The sequence below is a fragment of the Calliphora vicina genome, chromosome 4, assembly GCF_958450345.1.
Source record: "Calliphora vicina chromosome 4, idCalVici1.1, whole genome shotgun sequence".
NCBI lineage: Eukaryota > Metazoa > Arthropoda > Insecta > Diptera > Calliphoridae > Calliphora > Calliphora vicina.
This window is the reverse complement of record NC_088783.1, coordinates 121624227-121644720: the sequence shown is the minus strand read 5'-3', so window position 1 is coordinate 121644720 and position 20494 is coordinate 121624227. Positions and strand designations below refer to the sequence as shown.

The 20494-nt window shown below is 26.1% G+C and overlaps 1 protein-coding gene across 2 annotated transcripts in view; it reads right to left on the bottom strand.

The window, feature by feature from the left end:
- The window catches only part of Pde9 (phosphodiesterase 9), a 145052-nt gene that overhangs the window by 90948 nt on the left and 33610 nt on the right, over positions 1-20494 (bottom strand). For both annotated transcript variants that reach the window (XM_065509965.1, XM_065509966.1), the window contains exon 3: positions 8582-8629. The gene's annotated coding sequence lies outside the window, so the exon portion shown is untranslated. The remainder of the gene's footprint in view (positions 1-8581; positions 8630-20494) is intronic.

Genomic DNA, 20494 nt, shown 5'->3' with positions numbered 1-20494 from the left:
AAATTTAAATCAAGACAATAGCTTCAGTGCTAGCTAAATTAGGTCATTATAATTTATATGAATATTTAAAGGAAACGGATGCTCCCTACATACTCAACCAGCCATTTTGCTCTGTTTTACCGTTTCTAAGCCTGCATGTGTTAGTAAAAACTGCATACTCATATATATTTGTTTATGTGTTGAAATTAATATGTATGAGTGTGTCTAACGAAGCTTTGTGTGTTTGCATTTAATATTATCAATGTAAAATCTTAACATACATACATTTTGAAATAAATGTTTTAGTTAAGCAGATGATGATTGTCTGCGTTCTTTTTTTTATATATACATACATATGTATATTACGTTTGTAAAACAAAATAAATAAAAATATAATCATGTTGATTTGGCTTGTTCTTTTGTTTATTACTATGTAAGTAATTGTAAGCATTTGTTTTTGTTTAACATTTTTAATGATTTCTTTTGTTTCATTGTACGAGTAATAATTTATTACAAGTTTTTTTGCAACCTTAGCTAAAAAAATATTAATAATTTAACGCTTATTATGGCAAAAAATTTTGCAGCTATTTACAATATTTGCAGAAAACTGGCTACAAAATCAAATATTAATTAATTGTGGTTGTTAATATACAATATATTATTGTTATTGCATATTTAAGTAGAACTTAATTGAGATGTTTTTCGTTTGTACAGCAAAAATAATATTAATAAAGGAAAAAAAAAATACATATCTTAATAAAACAGCAACAAATACCGTAAAACTATTTATGTTGAATGAATGTATCATTAAATCAACAAAATTCAAGTGAAATCAATCAATCAATTTTAATTTACTTCAATATTTGTTTATTAAATATCAATATTAATAATATTGAATATTCTGCAGGCCTACCAGCAGGCATTCATACAAACACACATACAAACAGAAAGAAATTGAAATATATCAAAAGGCACTGTGGTCCATGATAAGGAAAAATTCCATAGAAAAGCAAAATATGTCGCTTAACACTGGAATATTACAAATTACACCTGTCCTTTTACACACACATGGACATACAAACTTTCTGTGTATGTTGTTGTTGTTTTTAGTTAAGGTACAACAACTTGTTAGCTTTTTATCCTATTACAACAAATTAAGCAAGCGAATCAATCAATGTAAAAAATTTGTGATTTTTAAATTTTTTCGAGGTTATCTCACATTTCGGTTCATAACTTTTTATCTATTCACACGATTGTCTTGATTTTCTATAGCGAACAGCTTAGGATAATAATAAACATTCTGAATAAATCTCATTCATTTCGGTTTTATATTTTGAACATGAACGTGATTTACACTAACAGAGAGAGACAGATAAATCTCTAAGTAGATTTAATTATTTTATTTAAAGCATCGTGCACATTTTTGGGGTTCCTCTATTGTTTTCTATAGTTAGTATAGGTAGGCCTATTGGATTGTTGTCCTTGTCAACAATATTCCTACAAATTGTATCATATTGTTTTCATTTTAGTTGTCAACACAATGAAACATTTTATTTTTTCGCTTTTTTTTTTTTTTTTGTTTTTGTATTATTTAATTTTAACCATTAAACAAGAGTATCCAAGAGGTACAAGTATATACATAAATTGAAACTCATACAAATAATACAATAACATATGGTCGCCGGATATGCAAGAAGGCAACTAAACTTATAAGTTTTTGTATAAAAGCCATACAAATTTCTGCATAATACTTTGTGATAATTTCAGAACTTGTAGAGATATTTAGAAATATATTGGTAATGCTCTCAACTGGTCAAATAAAAAAATGGTTCCATAAAATATACATAGGCCCTTTTGCCAGCAAGATGGCGATATATACATACATACAAATAAATCCACTTATATATGTATTTGAACAATAAACATATGTACAAACATTCATATGTATCCTTGTTTATAACACTGTATTGTATAAATTTAATGGCAACCACAATTTGAACCCACCATTGTGATGTATGCACATATGAGTATCATAAAAAAATAAATATAAATTGATATTGTTGCTAAAAGTATTTAACTTAAAATATAATCAAATTTTTTCTGTTCCCTACTGTTTTATATGCTCATACATACAAACATTTCATTTCATTGTATTGCTTTATTTGTAAAGTTTTGGCTTTGTGTAAATGTGTAAGATTTTTTTTTCGCTTTTGCTGTTTTTCTCTTAATTTTTTTGCATGTGGCTTTTAACGTTAATAAAATTGAAAACTTTTTAATTGTCTATTAAAAATAAAAACTGAAAAGTCACGCCTTACTCTTCCTTTTTTTTATACAGCATTTTACTGTTAACTGTAACTAGAACAATGCAAACGCGTGTTTGTGCTAAATATGCCAACACTTTGACAAACACCCACACACACACTCTCTCACACTCATACTCATACATTTAAACAAATATTTTCTACCCTTAGAGTAAAAACCAAGTACTTAAAGCCAGAGAAGCCTGGGTATTGTTAATATAGTTTATTTTTTATTTTTTTGCTTTTGTTTTATAAATGACAGCTTTTAACTAATATTTGTGTTAAAGTTTTCGCATCAAACTTTTACATAGTGTGTGGCATAAAGTTAATTTTATAAATTAAACGCTATTTTTATAAAAAAAAGAATCATAGAAAAATTTCATTAGAGATTTTATTTAATGAACATGGAAAAACTATTTTAACAAACCTTTAAAATTTCAAATATAAATTTCATATACAAACTTTATGTTAACAAATTACTTCTACAGAAACTACTAAATTTAATCATTAGTTGAACATTTTTTGTGTAAAAACTTTCCTTGATTTTTTGTTAAATAAATGTTAGAAAATATTAAATTTTAATGATGTCATACATATTAAAATATTAAACAATTAACTAACTCATTATACAAAACTTGAAAATTTAAAAAATCAAGCAAAAAATATCGATACGTATGATTAATATTAAATATTTAAAAAAAAATTGCACGTGGCGTATGATTAATATTAAACTACAACTTTTAAAAATTAGCTACAAATATTAAAAATCTACACAAACCTAATAATTTGTGTAACTAGCTTTATAGGGCTGTAAGGAATCTTAAATACCCTACACCTATAATTGCAATTATACTTTTCGCACTCGTCTCACATGTTGGTTTGTAACAAAATAAAGCACTATATATTTGTCTTAGAAATCGTTATATTTTTCCAAATTCTATTAAATTTAAATCAAAACAATAGCTTCATTATAATTTGTATGAATATTTAAAGGAAACGGAGCTTTTCTATTGCCCTAAAATGCTCAAAAAGTGTAGTGCTTCCAAATTAAGCGAAATTTTATTTAGAAACTGCCTCTACTAACTCCAACAAAATGTTAATTCATTTTATTTGTATAACCACTTGTTGCTTGGCCTAACCCCCTTAACTCTGACTTTGCCAACTTTGAGTTCAAGTGTTATACTCATAAACAAAACGTAATGTTTGTACAAATAAAAATCATAAGTTAAAACATATAATAAAATATTTTTACGCAGCCATTTAGTGTTAAATTCAAACGCGTCAAACTGGCGTTACATACCCAGTTGGGTGGTCTGTTTGTTTGATAAAACTTAATTGGATTTATTTAGACATGTTAGTAAGTACATACAAATATCTACTCATGTAGGCATATCTGTATACTTAAGCAAGTATGTGCGTTTGCTTAAACATTTTAATGTGTATTAATACATGTTCGTTGAAAACTGTTTGTATGTTTGTATTTAATGTCTATTTAATCCATTGCTTTATTGGAAATATCACAGCTGCTACATACCATACAACAATTGCAAACAAAATATTATACATTAAATACTTGTAGCCATAAATTATAAACTGTGCTTAAGCCAACAATTAATTGAATGCAATTCACATGATTATTGACTTTAGTTGGTGGAGCAGGCGTTAAAATAAAATTAAGGGTAAAATTTTAACATTCTAATAATAATATATTTTGAGAAAGATTTAAAGGTTTAACTTTTTTTTTATTAAACATGTGTGTGTAAAACACTTTCATGTGTGCAGTTTAAAACTCAAGTTTATTAGATTTATGCAGAATGTTTGCCATTGTCCTAAGCAGTTTGCTATTGAAAATTAGCAAAATCAGTTTAGTAGAACCAAAGTTATGAGGAAAAATGTAAAACTACTTTGGAAAAAGTTCAATATTTTGACAATTTCATATATTTGTTGTTGAAATTAGTTTCAGTTCAATCTGTATAAGCAAACATGTTGTTGTAGTTTAGAATGTTGAAGAAAAATCAATGTTTGTGTAAATTCTTGTTTTTGTGTGTGTGTGTGTGTGTGTGTGTGAATGAGCATCAATGTTGAGACGAGTGTAATTTGTGTAATTCTCATATTAGTGGGAGAGTAATTTGCCTTTACTGTTTTCTGCCTGACTGTGGTTAAAGATATGTGTGTATTTGACGCACACACTAAAAAAAATATTGACATCAATTAATTATAATTGTTGGCGGAAAAAAATTAAATAAAAATAATATGTAATATTAATAACAATAAAAATAAAACAAAATAAAGCTTAACATAAATTAAAGAGCAAACATTTGGTTAATTTTATGTTATTTTTATTAAAATAGCGATTGTTACAGAAGAGACTAAATAAAAAGCAGAGTTAGGAGAACTAGGAACTAGAACTAGAAATAAAGTTTAGAATACAAGTTTAGAGAAATTGTAACAAAAAATAAAATAGACTATTAGCGAATATAGCTTTTGTAATAAAATTCATTTTTATTTTACTAGAAGAGCACAACCAACCAGTTTTGAAGAAAGTTTAGAACATACTTTTAGTTTGTTCCAAAAAGGCACCAACTTTATGAGGCTTCATTTTAAAGTAGAGACCCCAACCTAATAAAGCCCTTTGTAGGTATAATTTTTATATTTATTTTTAGTTTCAGCTCTGCTATTTATTTTAACACACATGTATTTATTAATAAAACGAATTTTTTTTTGTATTTTTTTCTCATGATTTTTAATTAAAATCAATCTGTATTGTTTGTACATGTAAGTAAATGTTTGTCATATAATCATTTACTCATTGTAGACTTAAGCCAGAGATGTAACGTTAAAAAAAATCATCAGAAATATCATGTAAAGATTAAGCACGGTTTATAATTAAAAGTGTAAGGAATAATGTTAAGAGTATGAGGGAATTTGTATATAAATTTGTTGTTTTATATGAACTAAAATGAAATTATTTAAAACCCCACAAATTATAGGTATATAATCATGATTCTTATAAAATTCTGCTTAAAAATAGCTATACCTTTTTGTTATGTGTGTGTAAATCATGCTCACGATCTAAATACAGCACCAAAACTATCGAGATTCAGTTGTCGTATTTATCATTGTCCTAAGAAGTTTGTTATAGAAAATCAGTCAAATCGTTTTAGTTGAAAAAAAGTTAACCTCGTTTAAATCTGTTTAAATTTTCTTTAATTTTATAACATAACTGGTCATTCAGTAGCGCACAAAGTCTACGTACGTTTTTATTTTTAAGCAATTGTATAACGATTTAGTGATATTCTTTTGCTCACCTGCCAAATATTATTCCGAAAATACTAAGATTCACCTATAACGCTTGTCATTGTCCTAGGCAGTTTGGTATTGAATGTCACTATAATTGATTTAGCACAAAAAAAAATATGAAACAAAATGTGGGCTGTCCTTGAACAAATTTGTTGAAATTGTCTTTTATATCAATATATTGTAATGTTGATTATTATCATTCTATGGGTGTGTAAATCACGCTCACCTGCAAAATATAATTCAGAAATATATGAGATTCATTTAGCACTATTACTTAGAAATATTCATTTAATATCTCACAAAATATACACAAACTTGATTCATATGAAATTCTAAATGTATTTAGAAATTTTCTCCTATCATGTGTGTGTAAATCAATCCCACGATCTACATACAAAACCTAAATTAATAAGATTCATCTGAATTGTTTAAAATTGTCCTAGGCAGTTTGGTATTGAAAATCAGCATAATTGATTCAGCAGAAAAAAAGTTATGAAGCAAAATATGAGCTGACCTTGAACAAATTTGTTGAAATTGTATCTTACTTCAACATAATAAACTAACACTTGTTTTGAAAACCAACAATGTATAGAAAATCTTTATTCTTATGCTATTGTACAATGATTTAGCTATGTTCTTCTGTTATGTATGTGTAAATCTCTTTCGCGATCAAAATACTAAATCGAAATTAATAAAATTCAATATTTATCTTTATTATTTTCCTAGGCAGTTTGGTATTAAAAATTAGCAAAATCTTTTTAGTAGAAAAAAAGTTATGATGCTAAATGTGAGGTAAAAAAAAAATTTGTTATGAAATTTGTAAATTCAACTAGTTTCAGTTACAGTAATTAAAAATTCTTCAAATAAATGTCACTTGTTTGTTTGTTTGTTTTTATCTGTGATATTCATATTTATACACTTATGTACACAACTGAATACACATATACATATATAGCTGAACACATATGTATGTATGTATAGAATATATTGAAAAATGTATGGTGTGCTTTTAGGCTTTACCTTTTTTTATATTATTTTGGTAGTATAAATAACGTTCAAATAACAAACAAAAAATCATTGTAGCGTAATAAAAAATCCTTTTTCCCTGTCAACCTAGTTGGTTGTTTATGTGGGTGTGTGTGTATGCGAGTGTTTATATGCAAATAAAATATAAATAAATATTATTGCTTTAAATTCCTAAAAAATAAAATTCAAATCCAACATACTAACACCAAAACATCACAGGGAAAAATACACAAAATTCCTGGCTCGCCCACTCCTTTCGACTCATTTTCATTTCATTTATATTTGATTTTCATTTGCGAACAGGCAATAATATAACAAATAAAAATAAAGTACTGGTATCATCATACAGTGGGTAACAAAAGAAAACTAATAATGAAAACTTTGCAATGAAATTTCAATTACTTAGATTTAAAATAAATTTATTAAAATAGGAGTTTTAGGCTATTTTTAGAAAAATTCAAAGATTTTATTGTCATAAATATTTCTGAGGTGCTGCTTATATTTTATTCTAAAAAGCTATGTTGTACTTTTTTCTATTACTGTACTGGTTGGTGTACATGACAAATATTATTTACATAAAAGTACAAACATTAACCATAAAATAAATTTGCATTCTGGGTAAAATATAAAAACAAAAAAGCAAAATATAAAAAAAAGAAAACAAGTGTTAAAGTTTTTGAATGGGACTATTGTGTGTGTGTGTATTGTTGTTGCTGTAAACAACAAAACCATCATCATCATCACAGTTTTCAAAATTGGCAGAAATGTAACAAACTCACACATACTAAAACTTATACTCATACATGCATATCTACACTTACACATACAACGGAAGTTGCCCTTATAAAAAAGCTCTCTCTATGCGTATAAATGATAAATTTAAATGAATACTAACGGGTTTTTTATATTTTATTTTTTTTGTCTTTCTTTTTTTTTTGTAAATGACACACTTACATAAATTATTTTAAGCAAAACAGAAAAAAATAAAAAAACAAGTTTAAACAATTGTACTACTTTTAATTGCAAAAAAATAAAAAAAAACTTTAAAAAAATGATTAAATTTTAACAACCGTATACATTAATATGGTTGATAAATATTTAAATTTTAACTGTTAAGCAAATTACACAAAAAAATACATTCTTACTTACATACATACATATTGTAGAAAATACATTAAAAATTATTTGAATATTCATTTAAAGTTATAAAAGTAGGCAGATGTTCTGGTAATTAAGCACTATATGATTGCAAAAAACAATAATAAAAAAAACATAAAATATACAACAATATAATACTTATATGTTTAATGTGAAGAGTTGTGTTTAGCCCACTTGTCCCATATCCAACAGTAAGTGTTTGAAATATTTTGACATTTTGATGATGGCGGTGTTAAACTAGAATAGAATACAAGGTTTGTTGACAGAAAAACAAAACCTTGTTAATTTAGAGTTTTTGAGGGTTCTTTTTTCTAGGTTTAATATTAAAATTAAAGAACACAACAAATAAATATTATAATAAAATTATCAGAAACATAAATTTTAAGATCAATTATAGGGATGTGTAAGGGGTTTTTTAATGAACAATGGCTTAAAGTCATATTAAACACACAATTTCTCAAATTTTTAATATTTTCGATTTTAAGTGAAAACGTAGTATTAAAAATACAAAAGGTACCCTACTAAAAATGTATTGATACCTTCACCTTGTGCCTGCAATATTATCCAAGACACAAACCCGCAATTGGAAAATTTGTTTATAAGTTTAATTTTAGATTTGCAGCTTTAGTTCTCTAAATATGTATTAATAACTTCAGCCTCACTGCTCTAAATACCAAATGATACTAAATTAAACCAACAAAACCGAAACCCTTAATGGGTTTTGTAAAGCTAATTTTTTTAAATTTAATTTGAATCCCTTTTAAATCAATTTCAATCTACAATTTCTTTGAATTTTTATGCTTAGCCAAGACACTTACCTTTACATGAATGGAGTCCGCAAAATAAGCATTATCAGTAGCGGAAACCTAGAATAAAAATAAACAGAGATTAGTTTTTAGTATAAGAAATGAAACAAATAAACATAAATTATAAATATCAAAACCATAAACTTTGAAAAATTTCAGATCATTTAATTTTGAATTAACTAAAGATGATCTTTCTACTGAAATAATAAAATTCCTGCTAAAGAACTAATGATTTCAATAAATTATTTATTGAAATTTCTACTTAAAATAGTTCCTCCTAAACCCCAAGGGCGTATGATTAATTTAGTTATTTATTAACTCCTAAACAACCCACACACCCCACCCCAATGACGTATGAGTAATATTGATTAAAATCTATACGAAATATTAATCATACGTTAAACAGTGAAGCCAATCTTAAATTTTTTTATTAATATGGAACTTGTAAACTGCTGGTATGATAAAGAAATAATGTCTATAAATATTGTAGGGAAGAACTTAAGCTTTTAGAAGATTAAACTTATAAAAACCGTAATGGGTGACAGAGTCACCTATTGCAGTTAAAAGTTGACCAACAGAGTTCATAAATCTTACTTTTACAATTTGTGTACAATTTTGTAAAATATACCACTGGACTTAACGTAATTTTCTGCTATAGAATGATTAGTTTTCTGCTGCCTACAGATGCATAAAAGGTCTTCAAATTCGTTGTATTAAATTCAAGCAAACATTACAAGTTGTATTGAATAAGAAGTTAATTTAGGATACAGTAGATAAACCTAACAGAGAACTTGTTCATTATAGGGATCACAACTTAACTTTAAACCTAAAATTTTAAACCTCCAATACATATTGCTGTATACATATTTGAAGTAGTACACTAGTGGTTAAATATATATATTTATTATAACATATAAATTTCTTACCACAAAACATACCTTAAAAACCATAAAATATTTTATGTATTTGCTGCCTTATTTATTAAACAATCAAAATAAAAAGCCATAAAAATTCCAAAATTTAAACACAATATAATTGCTACACAATATTGGAGTTAAAAGGAAATATTATAAAACTTTTCATAAAAAAAAAACTTAGCCAACAAGTTCATTAAAATGATTTTAAATTCTTAAAAAATATATGGTTCCCTAGGCAATTTCTCTGGTAGTCTTTTATTTGTTGATGACATACTGTCAATGGTAGTTTCTTTCAAAATTCTTGTACTAATTTAATAACTATTAATAATAAAATAAAAGAAATGTTTTTGGTTTTCAACAGAAAATCTCCTTAAAAATTTTATTTAATATCAGAGTCATGTAAATTAGAAATTTGAAATTTAATATAAACGAAATATAACTACCAACTACAAAGTTATATAAAAGTAGCACCTATACAAATACAAACATTTCTAACTAAAAACCGGAACCTATAAGGATATTTAGAGTTATGTATAGGTATTTTAGCATTAAATGTAAAATGAACTAATAATAAACTGGGAGTAGATGATAACCCTGCAAAGTTTAACGATTTAAAATGATATAATGGAAATTTATATTTAGATTGTAGACACTTTTAATATTCTCCACCTATAAGTATTGTACAATTGCACACATTACACTCGTTTCAACATTCATGTCTTTTCTCACACACTTAAAAAAAAAGTTCAGCCGAGTTCACTTGGCCAAGGTCTGTCAACTCACCAATTACTTCTGCTACAACAACAAAAACAACATTATATTTTTTACACATTAAACTCTAATACACATTACAACAACAATCAACACAACAGTGTCAATATTGGAAATGGTTTTGCTAAAAAATATGAAGTTGGTCTTATATTTTGGTTCATAACTTTTTTTATAGTAAACAGATTTGGCTGATTTTCAATACCAGTTGACCTAGGACAATGATATATATGCTGGCTGAATCTCATTATTTCCAGGTTAGTATTTTGATCATGAGTGTGATTTACACACACATTTTTTAGAATACAGCCAAATTGCTGTAAATATCATTTAAAAGCAACAACAATCAATACTACAACAATTTTAGTTTTACACATAAAACTTTAATACACATTTCAACAACAAACAGTGCAACAGTGTTAATATTGAAAAAGGTTTGGTTAAAAATATGAAAATTTTGTCGAGGTTGTCTTTTTGGTTCATAACTCTTTTTCATGTAAACCAATTTCGCTGATTTTCATTAGCAATTTACCTAGGACAGTGATAAACATTCTAGGCTATTCTCATTAATTTAGGTTGAGCATTTTGAATGTGATCCTGTTTTACACACACAAGTTTCGAAGAATACATCTAAACCAATAATTTTTAAACATTATGGAGGTTTTAAATGAATATCTAGCCATTAAATTTATCATTGGGTTCTATACCTGCAGTAAATTGGAAATTGGAGACAAAACAACAGCAGCCTCAACTAATTTCTTGCTTCAACAATTGAGAAGGACAATGCCAAGTATTTTAGCACCTATAAAATAAAAACTGTGAACAATAAAAATCTACCTTAACAACTTTAAAAAATTTGGTAATTGAGAAAACTGCTAGAGAACAACTAAAACAACAAAGTAGCGTAGTAAACATAATGTAAACTCACACAACAAGAAAAAGTCTTACTTACAAAAATGCGTGACTAAAAGTTTAACATTACAAAGTAAATTTACAGCTATATTAAACAACTGAAGGAACGTTACAAGATAATGGACGACAATACAACATACCTTCCTTATAACTAAGCCTAAAGGAAAGCAAGGAGAGTGTAAAAACAGTATTAAGGCTATTTTTATGATCCTCAACTCATAAAATAACAAGTAATGTAGATATTAAATACAATACATATGCTTTTTGGAGCTGCTTTTGTGTTCTAAGAAAATTGCTTTACCCCCCAAGGAAACACTTTTTAAAGCCTCCAAGTAGCTGTAAAAAAGGGGTAGTAAAATTATGCGAAAAAAAATTCATATTTTATTCTTATATGTCGGTTTTTTGCTGCTACTTTTTTTAACATGTTGTGTTTTGCATAAAGCGTCAAAATGTAAGTTGTTTGTGTTGTTTTGTTGCCATGGCAAATCTTAGGAGAATGTATTGTATATAATCCAAAAAATAAGGCTATAGCAATTTTTAAACGTTTATTAAGGAGTTAGCGGTAGTAAAAAAGAAACAAGACAAGATTCTCAGAAAGAAAAAGACAAGAACAAGTACTTGATTACATTTTGTATAGGCCTTCGCCATATGATGTTGATGATTATGAGGGGTTTTAAGTTTTTATTTTAAGCATTATTTTATAGCTCATTGGTTTGTTATAAATTTTAGGAAAAACATCTAGTTACTGTTTATTTCTCAGCTTAGGCGCTAGTAAGGGATGTTGTTACAAAGAAAGAAAAGTAAAAAATTATGTAATGTTGTGAAATTCCAAGTCAATTTCACTATGTCCATTTTTATGTTTGTGTGCATCAAGCTCACAGCCAAAATATCAAACCGAAACTAATAGGATTCAACTACAATATTTACCAAAGACATAAAAAGTTTGGTATTGAAAATCAACATAATCATTTTACATGAAAAAAAGTTATAAATCAAAAATCAAATGAATTAATCCTAATACCTTAAACATACATTTACTTTTTTGGTCATACAATTTCTTACTCCCCCTCTCAGTTTTCAATTTTAATTAAATTTTAATGTTGCTATTATTGTTGTTATGTTATTAAGAGATTAATTTCGTTTAAATTTAACGTATTAATGTAAAAGCAAGGAACTGAAGGAAAGGAGTTTTATTACTCTGTTGCTTTATTTAAAATAAAAGTTGGGATTTTTATCCTGCTGTTTGTATTTTTCTGTTTTTTTTTTGTTTGTTAAGTTGGCGTTAATAAAAAATTATGTTACAGACAACATACAGCAACAACAGTAAAATAAAACTTAATTTAATTTTATTGTTGTGAGCAGCTATTAAAAAATTAATTTTTATTACACAAATAAAACAATTTTTCTCACTCTCTCTCTTAACTACACAGAGAGTTTTAGAATGATAGCAAAGTAACTGAAAACCAGCAGCTGTCAAAAGAAGTTAGACATTAATGAAGCGAATTGTTGAAATGGTTTTATGAGTTGATGTCTGATTTAAGGAAGTTTATGGTTTATTATATGAAAAAAAAAATCATTTACTTATAAGGAATTAATGGGAATATAAAAAAGTTTGTTTCAATGAAAGAAAACATTGATTTAATAATAGAAATATCTAAATATTTATTACATATTTATGGTATATTTTCCATTAAACAATAGGCCCCTAAAAGAAATGATAGGCGTATGAGTAATTTTATTTAAAATCTAAATTAAATATTAATCATACGTTGAACAGTGAAGTTAATCGAAAGAATTTAAATCTTTCATATCTTCTAAACTCTTAAAGTTTCTAAAAACAATGTTGTTATAAATTATAGAGCAGGAATTTAGCTTTTTGAGTATGTAACATGTATCAATCGGAATGGATTATAGAGTGAATTACAGGAGTTCAAAGTTTGCCACCAGAGTAAAAAACTTTCATAAATTTTAAGCAATCTTTTTATTTTTGGTGAAAATTTCAACTTTTTTTACCTTCTTATGATACATATAGATTAATTTGCCACCAAACAACTTCCAGAAATATTTCTAAAAAACACTTAAATTTTGATGATAAAATTGTTTAACCTTAAGCACAATAACTGTAAAGGATTTAATATCTTAAGGAGAAACATAGTTTCTAAAGTCCGTGTCTATTGTTGTTTAATTTGTAGAAAATTAGTTTTAATAACTATAACTGTTACAAAACTATTTAGATTCAAGTTTAATTAGAATAAACCACAAAATTTACTTTTTAATTTTGATAAATTTTTTAAAGAAATTATATCATAATTTTTGAAATTTTTAAATTATTTTTAATATGTATACTTAATCCTTAATTATAAATAAATAATTTTTTTAAAACTCTTCAATTTTTTGCCTCAATCTTTCCCATAGTGTTTTATACTAAATGCAGTTTCTGTCTCTGTCTGTATGAGTAACATGGTTTCCTTCCTTCCGTTTAAGGGTTGATAGTTTAATGACACTTTTTTTTTTGTTTTTTGATCTAATATGTAGTTGATTTTTATTTGATTTTATGTGGGTCTCTAAAGCTAATAAATAAAACAAAAATAAAACTAAGTAAAATTACCTCAAACTGCAGCTTAAAGCATATTATGCTAACAGACAGTTCAAAAATAGAATAAAACCAACTAACTTGTTCGGCAATATAAATAAATAACAAAAATAAATGAAGTCTAACCTTAGGCGTTTATTAAATGTAACACACTCATCCTTTTTGTTTTTTATTTCTTTTGTAGCCACAAACTAGTTGCTGTGTGCATGAATGTGAGTGACAATGTGTTGGCAATAAAAAAATATTATTTATATACTACAAAATTGTACTTACTACCACTACAGCAACAGAAACAACAAAAACTATTACTAATACAATAACTGTTACGTTTTAATGATGTTTGTCTATAATATCGACCGCACAACAGTTATAAAAACAACAACGACGACGACCACGTCCTGCTGCCAGTTAAACAAACACGAACGAACCAACTCACTCACTCACTTTTATTCAGACACTTTTGCAAGTTGTTGTTAGCAGGAATATTTTACTTTTTCACACAGTTTTTCAAACACTAACACTTTTTCACACACACTCTCTAGAATTTACAAACGTTTCGTTTAGTTTGCTGATAGTTTGGTTGGCTCTGGTCGCTTAAGTTTTCTTTGCTTAGTTAGTTCAATCAAATGAGGTTGTGTGTCATCTATGATTTTAGTTTCTAATGTTTATATATTCACTTTTATGACAGAAAGCCAATATTTAATATTAATTTAACCTATTTTTGCCCACTATTTTGTATACAGCAACAATCTCGGCCGCTTAATATGATTTTATTTTCAATATTTTCAAAACACTGTTAACAAATTTGTTTGCAGTTTATTAAACTTGCAGGATTTCGCTAGGTTATTTTTATTTATTAAAAACTTTTTTACTTTTTTACATTTCCTTTAATTTATTATATTTTTCTTGCATTTTTTGTTTAAATAATCAAATGATTTTCTTAGTGGCTTTGCTAAAATTTAGCTAGATTTATATTATTTATGGATTTTTAATTATGATTTTTATTACATGTGTGTGTATATGTATTGTTGTTTTTTTTTAATATATATACACTTATTTATATATATGTATATGTAGGTATGTGTGTGTGATTTTTTTTATTAAATATTGTCACGATTTTATTTGAGTTTAGTCCGCGTTATACTGTAGATAAATTTCAACTGTTGGGATATTTAAGCTTTAAAGATTTGTGTGCTGCCATCAGATTTTAGCTTTTCCCTTGTCTAAACGTCAAGGAAATGTACAAAAACAACAACAATGAGAAGGGACTAAATGAAAAGCTTTTTACACAATCAACAATTGAGTACTAACGTTTATGTTGCCTTGATGTACCAGAGAGTATGAGAAATGCAGAGAGAAAGAGTAACAAACTAAGAGAGCAAAGCAACATAAACAGTTAACAGGAACTAGGGGAAATGAAACAGTCGTTACTAAATGAAAATGAAACGTAATAAAACTAAAATACATGAATGAAAAATATATAACTACCAGGCGTATGAGTGTTATTTAGTATTTAACTATCAAATATTAAACATACGTCTTGTTGAACATGTTTTACTTTGAATTTATCCAATTTATGAACCAAAAGGCGTATGAGTGATATTATTTAAAAAATTATTAAATTAAACATACGTCAAATTAGGTTTCCTAGGAAAAAAACATTTAACTAATAACCATGCGATATAAAATAAATTAAAATGAAATTCGAAAATATGCAAAATCTCAAAAATATATTTCAATAAATTCTTTTAATAAAAAAGTAAATCTAATCATGAAAAAAATCAAATGATATTCCAAAATCAAAAAATATAAATTTCTTAATTAATTTTTTCACAAAAAGTAAAACTATAAATATCAAATGGATTTTTGTAAAATGTATATCACTTTTAAAAAATCCATAAAAAATTTATGATTTTTTTTAATGAAATACAATAGTTATTAAAATAAATTTCAAGCAGCAAAGTAGACACAATTTCCATTTCAATGATATACAATATGTCTACATTTTCTGCCACTTATGCATACAAATTGCACAAATTTCTAAAAAGTCTTTTTATTTTTTTATATAGCTAAATATTAAAACTAGTTATATGTTTTTGAAAAGCAGACATAATTTCCTTTCCAATGATATAAGATATGTCTATTATTGCTTTTCTTTTTTAAAAAATAAATGGGCACAAACTTGACAATATGCAATAAAATTGCACAAATTTTTAAAAAGTCTTTTATAATTTGTTTTATATATTAAAATATTTAATATATATATTAAATATTTATACATTTTTTGAAAGCACACACAATTTCCTTTCCAATTAAAATTATATTTTCTTCTTCTTTTGTAAAAAAAATGGGCACAAGCTTGATGCAATAAAATTTTTACAAAATTTCTCATAAATATTTCATATATTTAAATATTAAAACAAGTTATATATTTTTTTAAAGCAGACACAATTTTCTTTTCTGATAATATAAAATATGTCAACCTTTTACTTCCTTTAAGACAAAAAAAATGGACACCAACTTAACCACAGGCATTCAAATTTGCACAAACTTTTCAAAAATCTTAAATAATTTTTAAAATATATTTTAATACAAATCTTGTTTATACATTTTTGAAAAGCAGACATAATTACCTTTCAAATTGTATAACATTTGTCTTTCAGGACTTTTCTTTAAGAGAAACAAATAAGCACAAACTTAAGAGCAAACAATAAAATTGCACAAATTTTAAATAAATTTCTTGAAAGTTTAGAAAATTTTTACAAATTTCTTTTTAAAAAATAGTGTTACACTGTTTTAATATTAAAAATCAAATTGTTTCGCAAAAATTAAAAAAAAAAATTTAAAAAAATCGATTTTCTAAATTTCACATAAACAATTATTATCTTATAATAATCTTAATAATCGAATTCTAAAAAAATTTCACAAACTAAATTATTTATATGTGTATAGTTTCTTGTTTTAACAATATTTAGAAATATGTTCCTTAAATATTATTTTAAGACTTTAAAACAAAATTGGTTTGAAGATTTGGGTTGAAAAGTAAGAATCTAATATTTCTTATTTTTCAAGGCTTTGTTTCATTTCTCTTTTCTAAACCATATTTTATATTATTTTAAAAACTACAAAAAAAAAACATTTGTTTTCTAAATTTTCTTACTTTCCAAACCATCAAGGCTTTGTTTCATTTCTCTTTAAACTAAACCATTGTGTTCTAAGCTTAATAAGTTAATATGCAAATTTTCAATTTCAGTTATCTTTTTTTTTGCTTAAGAAAAACGTTACAATCAAATTGTCAAATTATTAAGTTATAAATAAATTACCATGAAATAGACTTGATGGTTGTTAACATAAAACAAAAAAGCTTTTATGCTCCTGGTCTCTAAACTAAAGCTTTTCAAATAAATCCTTAAAATTGCTAAAACACAGAAACTCTTAAACTTGATAACAAATTTGGACAGATTTACTCTGCTCTTTTAAAGCTCTGTGGTAATAGAAATGAAACAAAACATAAATATGAAATGGTTTTTTTAAAAATTTGTTTATATTATTTAATAAAATAGATAAAAAAAAGTTTATACTTTTTTATTAACTTAATGTTTTTTTTATATAAAACTTTCTTAAGGCATTAACACTTTGCCGGCAGCCAAAGTAGCAGCGACTTGTTATAAGCATCATGATCTAATAAACTTCAATAACAATCATAATAATAATTGTAATTTTATATTTTTATTATTTTGTATTTTTTTTTTTTAAACCGTTTAAAGCCTTACTTTCCCTTACTTTGGGTATAAACATTTCAAACATGGTTACAGAGATTGTTAAATAAGTACGAACAAAAAAAAAACAAGCGTTTTGTAAACGACAGTAACGTCAAAATTCATTGTCTGCTGGCGAATATGTTTTGTTTTGTTCACTTAAACAAACTCTCTGCACATACATAAGTATAAAAGATGTATGTGTTGTGTGTGTAAATTTTACTTATATATAATGGATGCTGCTAACATCATAATAATAACGAACGAACAATGAGGCATATTTTAGGGCTTTTAACAAAAGCATTTATTTGCATATAAGTGCTTATAATGATAATGTACATATTTTCCGCATACAAACACACTCGCTCGCTCTCACACCCACTCATTCCCTTAAACATGTTCTCCTGGCAGCATTGTGCCGTTTATTTCTTTTTTGTTTTTTATATAAAATTTAAATAAATTTGTTTTCGTTTTTTCTGCTGTTTTTTGTTGAAGAAGAACACGCAGCAGAAGCTTTAAAGGCAAGAATACTTACACAAACAGTTGGAGTTGTTGAGGTGACAGTATGATAAAGTTTCGTGTGCCTTAAGGGATTTAGTAAAACAGTACAAGAGAGCACAGCTCAAAAAAAAAAACAATGCAAAACAAAAGAAAAAATTACTGGAAAAACAATAACAAGCTGAAAAACATTGAAATGTTTGTATGACTTGTGAGTTATATTTTTTTTGTTTTTTTGGATTTTAATTTTTATGCTGAACTCCAAATTGTTGTTCTTATTAGGATGCTGCACACGCCAACACAATATTTTATTACCTTTCTTAGGAATATGTTTTTGTACATTTAATATTAAAACTAAAACAGCATATTAGCCTTTTTTCAGCTTTCATTTCTTTTGTGTCTTTTTATACTCATTCACTGAGTTGAAAAATTAACAAATATTTACTTAAGATCTGTTCAACAAAATGATGAATTTTTTTTTTGCTTTTTCCCAGAATGAAGTTGAAATATTTTTAAAACAAAACAGTTTAAAATAAAGTAGAGTGAAACGAAAACTGGGAAAACAAACAAATAATCCTGACTTTTAACGCTGCATATTAAATGCCAGGGTATATGACAAATTAACACAATTAATCCTTTAAATATGGCTCAGAAAATGTGGCATATTTTTAGGGGGCAAACAAATTTGAAGGCATAAATCTAGGTATAAACAGGAAGAGAAATTCTTAAAGTAAAGACAAAATGTAAAAAATATAAATAAAAAAAAAGCATTTAAAGATTTTATTTGAAAGAAAAAAAATTTTTTTTAACAATTAATTTTGCAAATTTGAAGCAAATTAATTTTAGAAGTAATTTCATCCTAATTTAAAATGGTTAATTTTGAAATCCCAATATTGATCGATTTTATCAATGACAGCTGCTGTGTTTCGCATAATTTTGTGGATAAACGGGATTTTTTTCCTCAAAAAAAATATTGTCAGGAGAAAAGGTTGTACGATAATATATAAACTTTAACTTTTATTATTTCAATAATTAAAAACTCATATTTAGGAAAAATTACGCCTTTTTCAAGGGTTAAAACTCCCAAATATTATAAACAATTTTATTCATTAATGAAATTGAAAAGAGAAACAACAAAAAGTTGACCCTTTTTTCCAGCAAGCAGAAAAAAAAATCAGTAAAACATTTTTAATTAATTGAAATATGATCAACATGTTTTACAGCTACATATTTTTAACAAATGAAACATATCCTCAAAAACAAGATAGATTTAACTTAATTTTTTTTGTTTAAATACAAGCTGCTGTAACTAGATAAATCAGCTGACATTAACCTTTAACCCGCCTCATTATACCCCATTATAATATTTATTAACATTGTCATTTATCATTCATCATCAGCATCATCATCAGCATTCATCGTTCACCCGCAAACTTCAAAGTGTGGGACAAAAAACAAGTTGTAAACATATACAGCCATTGTACTTTCAGCCACCAAACAGTTTTCTTTTCTTATTTTATTATTGACATTTGCATTACCCTCAATTGACAGAAACAGGCAGTGGGACAGGGTAAACACAGATGAACAGCCAGCCACAATATGACAAGAAAATTGAGCAGCAGTTGAGAGAAAAGAAAAGAATGTGAACTGAAAATCCCAGCAAAAGTCTATTACTTGTCTTCAGTTCAAATAAATTGTAATATTCATCCTTAAGATACATAAATATGCAAACATACAAAGAAACAAAAACAAAGAAGAAAGAACAATAAGAGCAACAATATTTAAAAAAAGGATATAAAATATATTTTTTTTTTATATTTTTGCTATTGTCATGATGAGTGTGTATGAAAAGTATAATATTATGAAAGGACATAATGAAAGTACAAAGTTATTTTGCAATTTTACATTTATGAGTAAATAAAATTAATGTAAGTGTTTGTTTGTAGATTCATGTAGTAATGAGTAAGAAGCTGATGCTGGAGAACTTAATTTCCGCACAATTAAATCACAACAAAAGATACTTTTGTCTTTTCTTTGGTTTTTGCATACATTGTTGGTTGGTTTCCACAACTCAGTGTTTTTGTTTTTACACATCAATCCCCAAAAAAAAAAAAGTTAAATAAACCCATTACAGTTTAAAACAAAAAAAAACAACAGAAACATGAAATTTTACAAAATTTTGCATAATATTTCAATTACTTGTTTAAGAGTACATGACCGGGCATGAATGTTTCCAACCAGTGTTTGGTGGCATGTGTTGGTCGTTAAATTAAATGTGGAAAACTCAATCTGTCAGTCAGTCAACTGACTAGAGAGCGTAACAGACATTATTTATCAACATTTAACCATTAACGAATTGTCAACAACCCATTCATTTGTTCATTCATTTGCTTATGACAAAACCAGACACTGCTTGTGTTGCTGTTGTGATTTTTCAGTATTTTTCCCTTGATTAAAGCAGATGAAATTGTTCGGAAAT